The 9,745-nt window shown below is 40.8% G+C and overlaps 1 pseudogene; it reads right to left on the bottom strand.

Moving 5' to 3' along the window:
* Nucleotides 1-8,620: 8,620 nt before the first annotated feature.
* LOC105241268 lies at nucleotides 8,621-9,474 on the bottom strand (annotated as a pseudogene).
* Between the last annotated feature and the right edge of the window lie 271 nt (nucleotides 9,475-9,745).

Raw genomic sequence — 9,745 nt, 5'->3', positions numbered from 1 at the left:
TTCACTGTGGCCTCTCCAGGGTGGCCGGATCTCTTTATCTGATGGCTTATGGTTCCAAAGCAGTTTCCAAGAGAACAAGTCCCAGTTCACAAGTGCTTTCAAACTTGCATTACAAGCTGAAACAAGTCACGTGGCCAAGCCCAGAATCAGTGCAGGAGGGGACCTCGCAAGATGTGAAAACCTAGAGGTGTGGTTCATCTGTGGTTCACAGATGCCGGTGTGACAGCCACACATGGTCCAGAGAGAAACTTTGGGTTCCATCTTAGCTCTGCTACAGACAGGTGGAGGCATCAATAGCGTAAGGAGATGAGGCTGATCACAGAGTGTATAGAGCATTTGGAGCAAGCTGAAGATTTAAACCTTACCCTGGAAGCCAGAGCAGCCATAGGGGTTTTTGGTAAAGGACTGACAGTATCAGAATTGAAGGGGGACACCTGAGTCCGGGAGACCTGGGAGGATATGGTCTAAGTAAGAGAGGAGTTTTGAGCTGGAGACAGGTACCATGGAGTTGGGGAGGTTGTAGGTAAAAGGGGAAACAAAACTTCCCAAGGAGACAGATTGGGACTTGATGACACCTGGATAGGGGAATAAAGGGAAGGATGCAGTCATCTTGGCAACCAGGATTCAAGTCTTCGAGACTCACCACCTGCTCCTCCCTGGAAAAGGATTGCTCCTGCAAACCCACACGTGCTTCGACACCTCCCACCTTTCACGTGTGACATGAACCTCTACCTGGAAAGCTTTCCCCCCTCGCTTCTTGGGAAACAGAAGTTACTCAGTACAGAGAGTAGGTAAAGAGGTAGAGTGGCATAGGTGAGCGTGGAGAAGTATGTAGGGGCCAGATCTTGAAGAGCCTCCAAATACTGCAAAGGGATTGAATGTGAAGGGACAAGATCAAGTAAGACTCGTGGTGGGGGATGGGGATCCCTCCAGGGTCCGATGAGGTCAGGGTGCTGGGGAAGAGGCTGGAATGATGGTCCTAGGGGGCAAGGGCAGGGCCTCTGCTGGGTCTGGGGCTGAGGAGAGTAGGCAGAGAGATTGAGGAGGTGTACCTGAGGCCACTTCTGCTTTTCAAACGCACGGAAGTTACAAAAGCAGCAGCTGGAAGGAAGGCCCTGTTGCTCCCCTCAGATTAATCAAAACGTGAAGTTTCAACACATGCCTTGTCATCAGGCCTCCTGTCTCGAGGAAATCCACACTCCAGCCACTCCCTTTAGTTCTTCCCTGTCCAGCTGTGTTTTTCAGATGAGGACACAGACCCAGAGTGTTTTGGGTGTCTGATGTGGGCGCTTATGGACTTAACAGATCAGAACACAGCAAATCTGTCCCAGAAGAAAAAAATGCCCTAATTTCCTCTGGTAGCTTAAGATCCTTTTAGGGCCCAGCCAAGGACGGTAGGTGGCCCTACCAGCTAGATGAGAAGAAGCAGGGCATGACTGGCCTTATAGGAAATATGAGTCCTAATCTCTTAACCATGATGCAAAATGTAGAAATCCATGGTAGGCTTTTCAATGAGTCATTGGGGGCAAAACCTCATCTGACCTGAACTACTATAGTAGCAAAACCCAACTTAGACTTTAGAGTTTTTATCCCTCGTGCATGGAATGCACATCACAGCCAGAAATATCTGTGTCTTAGGAATATATGGAATGTATTCAATTAGTAATCAAAAGACTGCACAAAAGTCCAGGCCCATATGGCTTCAGTAAATTCTACCAAAACATTTAAAGAATTAATACCAATTTTTCACAAACTCTTCCCAAAATTAGGAGAGAATGCTTCCCAACTCATTCTGAGGCCAGCATTAGTGTAATACACCCTATCAGTAAAAGACAACATGATCATCTCCATTGATACTAAAAACAGCATTTAACAAAATCCACACATTCACGATAAAAACACTCAATAAACTAGAAATAGAAAGGAATTTCCTTAACCTGGTGAAAGGTGTCTGTAAAAACCCACAGATAGCATGATAATGGTGAAAGATTGGGTGCTTACCATAGAGGACAAAAATACCCACTCCTGCCACTTCTTTTCAACATTGTAGTTCAGGGTAATTAGGCAAGAAAAATAAAAAAAGAAAAGGCATGCAGATTGGAAAGGAAGTAGTAGAACTGTATTTGCAGATGATGTGATCATGTATAGAGGAAATCCTAAAATCTACTAAAAAAAAAATCCAATAAACAAGTTCAGTAAGATTGCAGGACACAAAAACACAAATTAATTTGTGTGTGTATACATTGGCAGATAATAAGCGTTGGTAAGGATGTGGAGATACTGGGATCCTCATATACTGCCGATGGGAATGGAAAATGGTGCAGTCGCTTTGGAAAACAACGTGGCAGTCCCACTGAGATACTATTTTACCCACCCATTGTACTCTTAGGTATATACCCAAGAGCACGGAAAACCTACGTCCCTATAAGAACCTAACAAATATTGGTAACAGCATTCTTCACAATAGCCAAAATGTGGAAACCACCCAAATGTCCATCAATTGATGAAATGTGGTGTATCCATATAATGGATATTAGCCATAAAAATGAATGAAGGATTGGGGCGCCTGGGTGGCTCAGTCGGTTGAGCATCTGACTCTTGATTTTGACTCAGATCATGATCTTGGGGTCGTGAGATTGAGCCCTGTGTAGGGTTCCCCGCTCAGCAGGGAGTCTGCTTGAGATTCTTTCCCTCTGCTGCTGCTTCTATTCACGCGCTCCCTCTCAAAATAAATAAATCTTTTAAAAAATGAAGTAATGATACATGCTACAACATGGATGAATTAAGTAGCCAGACACAAAAGGCCAAGTATTGTAGGTTTCTGTTTTACTTGGACCTTTGGTGTCGTATCTAAGAAGTCGTTGCAAAATCTAAATGTCATGAAGGTTTTGACCAGTGTGTTTTTCTAAGAGTTCTAGGTCTTTGATTCATTTTGAGTAATTTTTGTATATGGTGTTAGATAGGGATCCAACTTGATTTTTTTGGCATGTGAGTATTCAGTTATCCTAGTACCATTTCTTGAATACCCTTCGCACTCTTAAAAACCATTTGACCGTAAAGGCCAGTATCACACTACTTTGATTACAGTAGCTTTGTTCTTTTTCAAGATTGTTTTGGCTATTGGGGTCCCTTAAGATTCCATATGAAGATTGGGATGGGTTTTTCTAATTCTGCAAAAGACATCTTTGGGGTTTTGAAAGGGATCGCGTTGAATCAATCAGTAGATTGCTTTGGGAGGTAGTGACATTTTAGCAATAGTAAGTCTTCCATGCCGTGAACATGGGATGCGTTTCCATTTATTTATATGTTTAATTCTTTCAGAAATGTTTAGTAATTTTCATTGTAGAAGTCATTTATCTGTGGTTAATTCCTTATTCTTTTTGATGCTACTGTAAATGAAATTGTTTTTATAATTTCCTTTTCAGATTGTTCATTGCTAGCATATAAAAATGCAACTGATTTTTTGTTGACTTTTTGTTTTGCTAGTTTGGTGAATTCATTTCTTCTAACAGTTTTACTCTGGAATTTTTAGGCTTTTCTACATAGATCTTATCATCTGCAAACAGAGATAATTTTACTTTTTCCTTTCCAGCTGGATGCCTTTTTTTCTTACAGATTTGCTCTGTTTAGGACTTCCAGTACTGTGTTGAATAGAAGTGGTGAGAGTGGGCGTCATTGTTCTTAATCTTAGAGGAAAATGGGCTTTTCATATATGGCCTTTGTTTTGTTGAGGTACATTCCTTCTATACTCAGTTTGTTGAGAGTTTTTATCGTGAAAGGATATTGAAGTTTGTTAAGTGCTTTCTACAGTTACTGAGATGATCGTATAATTTCTATCCTTCATTCTGTTAATGTGGTCTGTCACATTTGTTGATTTGCGTATGTTGAACCATCCTTGCATCCCAGCGATAAATCTTACTTGATGGTGGTGTATGGAACTTTTTATGTGCTTTTGAATTGGGTTTGCTAATGATTTGTTGAGGATTTTTGCATCAGTTTTCACCAGGTATATTGACCTGCAGTTTTGTTTCCTTATAGTGTCCTTATCTGGCTTTGGTATCAGGGTCATGCTGACCTTGTGAAATGAGTTTGGAAGTGTTCCCTCCTCTTCAGTTTTTTTGGAGGAGTTGTAGAATAACTGGTGTTAATTCTTTAAATGTTTGGTAGAATTCACGGGTGAAACAATCTGGACCTGGGCTTTTGTTTTTTAGGTTTTTGATTCCTTATTCGGTCTCCTTACTCATTATTGGTCTGTTCAGATTTTCTTTTTCTTCATTATCCAATATTGGTAGGCTCTATGTATCTAAAAATTTATTTCTTTTAGATTGTCTGGTTTGTTAACATATTATTTTTCATTGTGGATTCTTATGATCTTTTGTATTTCTGTGGAATCAGTTGTAACGTTTCTTCTTTCATTTACAATTTTTTTGAGTTACCCCCCCCTTTTTTTGGTTTGTCTAGCTTTCAAAAAAAAAAAACAAAACAAAACCTTAGTTTCAGATTTTTTTTTTCTGTTGTATTTCTTGTCTCCATTACATTTATTTCTGCTCTCATCTTTATTATTTCCTCCCTTCTGCTAAGGCTTAGTTTGTTGTTTTTTTTTTTTTTTTTTTTTTTTAGTTTCTTGAGGCGTAATGTTACATTGCTTATATGAGATCTTTTTTCTTAATGCAGATATTTATTACTATAAACTTCCTCTTAGAACTGCTTTTGCTGCATCCTATGACTTTTGGTATGTTGTGTTTCCATTTTCATTTGTCTCAGTATACTTTCTGATTTCCCCTTTTAATTTTTTTTTTTTACTTGTTGGCTGTTGAGTGTGTTAATTTTCACGTTTTTGTGAAATTTTCCAGTTTTCCTTTTACTGATTTCTAGTTTCATGCCATTGTGTTTCAGAAAAAAATGCATATTTTCAGTCTTCTTAAATTTGTTAAGACTTGCTTTATAGCCCAACATTTGATACGCCTTATAAAATGCTCCATATACGCTTGAAAAGATTTTATTCTAATGCTGTTGGATGGAATGTTCTATATGTGTCTATCAGGTCCATTTGGTCTATAGTGTTCTTCAGGTCTGCAGTTTCCTTGCTGATTTTCTGTCTGGATGATGCATCAATGTTGAAAATGGGGTATTGAGGTCCCCTACTATCATTGTATTATTGTCCATTTTTCCCTTCAGGTCTGTCAGTATTTGCTTTAAATACTGAGGTACTCCAGTACTAGGTAATAGGTAATGTATATTTGTTGTATTGTCTTGATGAATTGACGTTTATCTCTATATATTGACGTTTTTTCTCTTGTGACTGATACTGACTGAAAGTCCGTCTTATCTGATGTAAGTATAGCTGCTTTTGCTCTCTTTCATTTCCATTTGTGTGGAATATCTTTTTCCATTCCTTCACTTTCAGCCTGTGTGTATCTTTTCTTCTGCTCTAGACTATTGTTCAGCCCCTGTATTAAAATTTTCAGTTCCTTTGTTTTAATTCTTCGGCTCCATGATTTCTGTTTGGTACTTGTATTTTCTCTCTCTTTGTTGAAATTCTCACTTTGTTCATGGGTTGTTCTCCTGACTTCATTAAGTAACCTTATGATGGTTGTTTTGAATTCCTTGTCAGGTAAATCATATATTTACATTTCATTAGGGTTGGTTTCTGGAGATTGATCTCATTCCTTTGTTTGAGACATGTTTCCGTGTTTCATCATTTTCCTTGACTCTGTGTTGGTATCTGTGCATTAGGAAAAAAACTTCCACCTGTACCTCATGGACTGGGCTTGTAGATTTTGGGAGCCTCTGAAAATTTTCACGGTAGTCCGAACTGCCATCTTTGTTGTAGTGGCCCCAGGCATCTAAAATATGCTGGGTCCTGTCAGTCTGAGACAGGTGAGACAGCCAGTCTTTCAGGCTCCTTCAGAGAAGTTGGGACTTTGGGCATACAGTCAACTCTTCTCTGCCCTGGGAGAATGTGGAATCAGAACTTTTTCTTCTGTTCACACTGCATTGAGCTGGAAAAGGAGTTACGTTGCCTGCTATATGCTTGTTTAAACCTCTCTCTATTCCCTTGGCCTCTAGGAATCTAGAGTATGCCAGGTTCCATCAGCCCTCTGAGACAGAAAACAAACCAATCCCTTGGGCAGCCTTGGAAAAGTTGGAGCTTTGGTTGTGTGATACAGCTCTTTCTTCCCTCAGGGAAGCTGAGAGCTGTGCCAGGGGTAGGGATTATGGCAAGAGTGTCTCAGATCTTCCTGTCAGCCTCAGTGTGACTGGTTTGACGCTCACCCAGGATGCAGGAACCTTTCAACTAGTTTATGGATTTCAAACAAAAAGAATGCATCTGTTTATTGGTGTTGAATCACTCTGTCTGTTGGGGAAAGGAGGGTTCTGGGCGTCCCATTCTGCCATTCTGCTCACGCCACCCTCACAGGCACATTTCCTTTTTGTTTCCAGCAGCTTTTGGCTGCTCACTGGTAAGAGACATGAAGGTATAATGCTTTTCATTCACCCAGTTCTCTGTCAGCCTTAATAACTCCTCAGTTATCCTGCCAGAAGGACAGTAAATAACAAACTAGTCAAGCTGCTTTTTTCAGACCTTCCTCTCACTGCCTGGTTTAACATCACACACCAACCACGAGACTAAAGTGAAAATGACAGAAAATACTAAGCATGGATAAAGTTGTCTATAAACCAGGCATGTCATACACTGTTGGTGGGTGTGAAATTTGTACAAACATTTTGGAAAACTGGCTGTTACCTCCAAAAGCTGAGTAGGTGTAAACCTGTGGCCCAGAAGTTCCTCTATCAGATATGTACCCAACAGAAATTCATACATGTGTCACCAAACCACATTGTAGAATTTACATACCGGTGCTATTTATTCATGATAACCCCCATATGAAACCCACTCACATGCGTGGACAGACGAATGATTAAATCGATTGATTGATAACAAGAAAAATGATGTTCACACAATGGAATTCTGTCACCAACAGCATGAAAAAATATAGATAAATTAACAAACATGGAATTTTATTTTTTAAAAAGATTTATTTGAGAGAGCGGGCATGCGTGCGAGTGAGGGGAGGGACAGAGGGAGAGGGAGGTAGAATCCTAAGCAGACTCCCCACTGAGCATGGGGCCTGACATGGGGCTAGATTCCACAACTCATGAGATTATGACCTAAGCTGAAATCATGAGTTGGACACAACCAACAGAGCCACTCAGGTGCCCCCAAACGTAAGGATTTTTAAAAGCCAAATACAGAAGAGTTCTTGCTCTAGGATCCATTCATCTGGATTAACAAAGAGGTGAAATTGATGTATGCAGTTGGATGTCACAGTAGTGGTTGCCCTTGGGGGTAGTGACTGGAGGGCTTGAGGGAACATCTGTACGGTTATCGTTGTTTTCTTTTTAAATCTAGGATCTACACACCAGTGTGTTCCGTTTGTGAAATCTGAGCGGTGCACTCATGAGCTATGCATGAAAATATTTTTTAATACATATCAGCAACTAAAAAAATTAGTTGTAAGAAGGTAGATAGGTTAGTATTCAGTGACCTGACTTTGTCAGGGTGGAGGTTAACTGTATTAAATAACTCTACATTGTGATTAGTTTTTACAAGTATTGTGCAAATTCTGGGTTGAAATCTAAGATATTAAATCTTTAGCACCTCAAAAAAGGTAAAATGTAGAATTACTAAAACCATAGAAGTCAACATAGAATAAAATAGAACAGGTATCATGACGCAGACATAATAGGTTGGTAAATGCTTTCCAAATTTGCCTGTTTTTAAACATGAAAGACTAATCCTGTTAAAGTCAAATATTATTTGACTACATTCATTTAGATATTTTTATCAAGAGATACAACTAGGGGGGCGCCTGGGTGGCACAGCGGTTAAGCGTCTGCCTTCGGCTCAGAGCATGATTCCAGCGTTCTGGGATCGAGCCCCACGTCAGGCTCTTCTTCCTCTCCCACTTCCCCTGCTTGTGTTCCCTCTCTCGCTGGCTGTCTCTATCTCTGTCGAATAAATAAGTAAAATCTTAAAAAAAAAAAAAGAGAGATACAACTAGGACATAACTAAAGTAGGTAAATGAAAAATACATTGCATGTATGTTAGGGTAACTAGAAGGGCAAGATAAAGATAAGTATTTTAAGTTGTGAATTTTACATTCTTATGTACAGTTTTCCATTATTGAGTGATGGGTGATCATAATCAGATTGATATGAACACACACGAATGTTCAAACACACACACAGATTTTATAATACACAAATATCTGCACATGTGTGCGTGTGTTTACCACCACTTTTGTTATGTCACTGTTTCATATGATTCTGAGGGGGATAAAAGACTGAACATTGGGCGAAAACACTCAGTGTACGTTTTCCTCCTAGATGAAGGACTTTGTATTATGTAGGCAAGGCAGAGCATGGATACACTGTGGTCTGGCTCATGAGCAGATGGTTGGGAAACAGTGATTACTGAAGTGCTCAAGAAGATCCAGTTGGGGGGTGCCTGGGTGGCTCAGTTGTTAAGTGCCTGCCTTCGGCTCAGGACGTGATCCTGGCGTTCTGGGATCAAGCCCCGCATTGGGCTCCTCCACTGGGAGCCTGCTTCTTCCTCTCCCACTCCCCCTCCCCCTGCTTGTGCTCCCTCTCTCTCTGGCTGTCTCTCTCTCTCTGTCAAATAAATAAATAAAATCTTAAAAAAAAAATCCAGTTGGGATTGTCAAAAACAGACAAAACGACTTGAAAGATGGAGGAGAGGATGTTAAAGTAGACAAAGGTGCTCACCAGGAGTATGGTTTTGGTGGCTCTGGACAAGATGACGATGTGGAGGAGACATTGGTCCTGTGAATATGTTGGACCTTCTGCTCGTGCCTGTACGGGATGAAAACCATGCAGCTGCTGGCCCAGAACATGAGCCCCAAGCATTGCACATCAGGGGATAGTAATTCTGCATACAGTCTCCGGCTTTGTCACGAAGAACCGAAGTTCAGTATTTGTGGTGTTCCTGTTGCTCCATTTACTGGTGATATACATAAGAAATTATGCTTACCAGCACGTGCAGGATCCAGCACAGGGCTGTGGAGGTGCTTATGTACTTGGGAGCTTTCCCTTAAAGCCCTGTCCACCTGGAGTTCCTGTGACTGACCATGATGGCCTGGAAGACACTCCAGAGGCAGGTGCTACCCGTGGACACAACCCTGCCCACTCTGTGAACATACAAAAAAAGTTTGCATCCAAAATCACTGAGGAAGTGTCTCAACCCAAAGGGTATCATTGTATGGGGACTCCTTTAGGCAGAATGCCCAAGGAGTTGGCTGTAGTCAGGGGCTTGAGAATCAAGTCTGTGGACCTTGGCCTGCACCCAGTAAAGTAAAGGATGATACAGTGCTATGGAAGAGAGAAATTGCCCAGGATTCCAACCATAGTCTATGATGAAACCATCCCCACTGCCAGACCCCTGGCAGTCATCTTGTCTGTTCCCAGTGACTGAGTTTATCTTCTGAGCTAAAGGACCCTGAATGGGCACAGGTTAGATATATCATGTCAACTGAAATCCTTTATTCTCCACTTACTATTAGTTCCACTAAGAAATGTTGATTTAATGTTTTTCTTTTACCAAGAGTTTTCCACAGGTTGAATGTGTAACTTTTAAAGAGCTCTTATAATGTAAAATCACTTCTGTGAAGCCGCTCATGTGAGAACTTCTTCATGCTTCACGAATCCATGAGGCCGGCACCAT

Source organism: Ailuropoda melanoleuca, chromosome 12 (assembly GCF_002007445.2).
Source record: "Ailuropoda melanoleuca isolate Jingjing chromosome 12, ASM200744v2, whole genome shotgun sequence".
Classification (NCBI taxonomy): domain Eukaryota; kingdom Metazoa; phylum Chordata; class Mammalia; order Carnivora; family Ursidae; genus Ailuropoda; species Ailuropoda melanoleuca.
The sequence above is the reverse complement of the archived record's forward strand: the minus strand, read 5'-3'. Positions and strand labels throughout refer to the sequence as shown.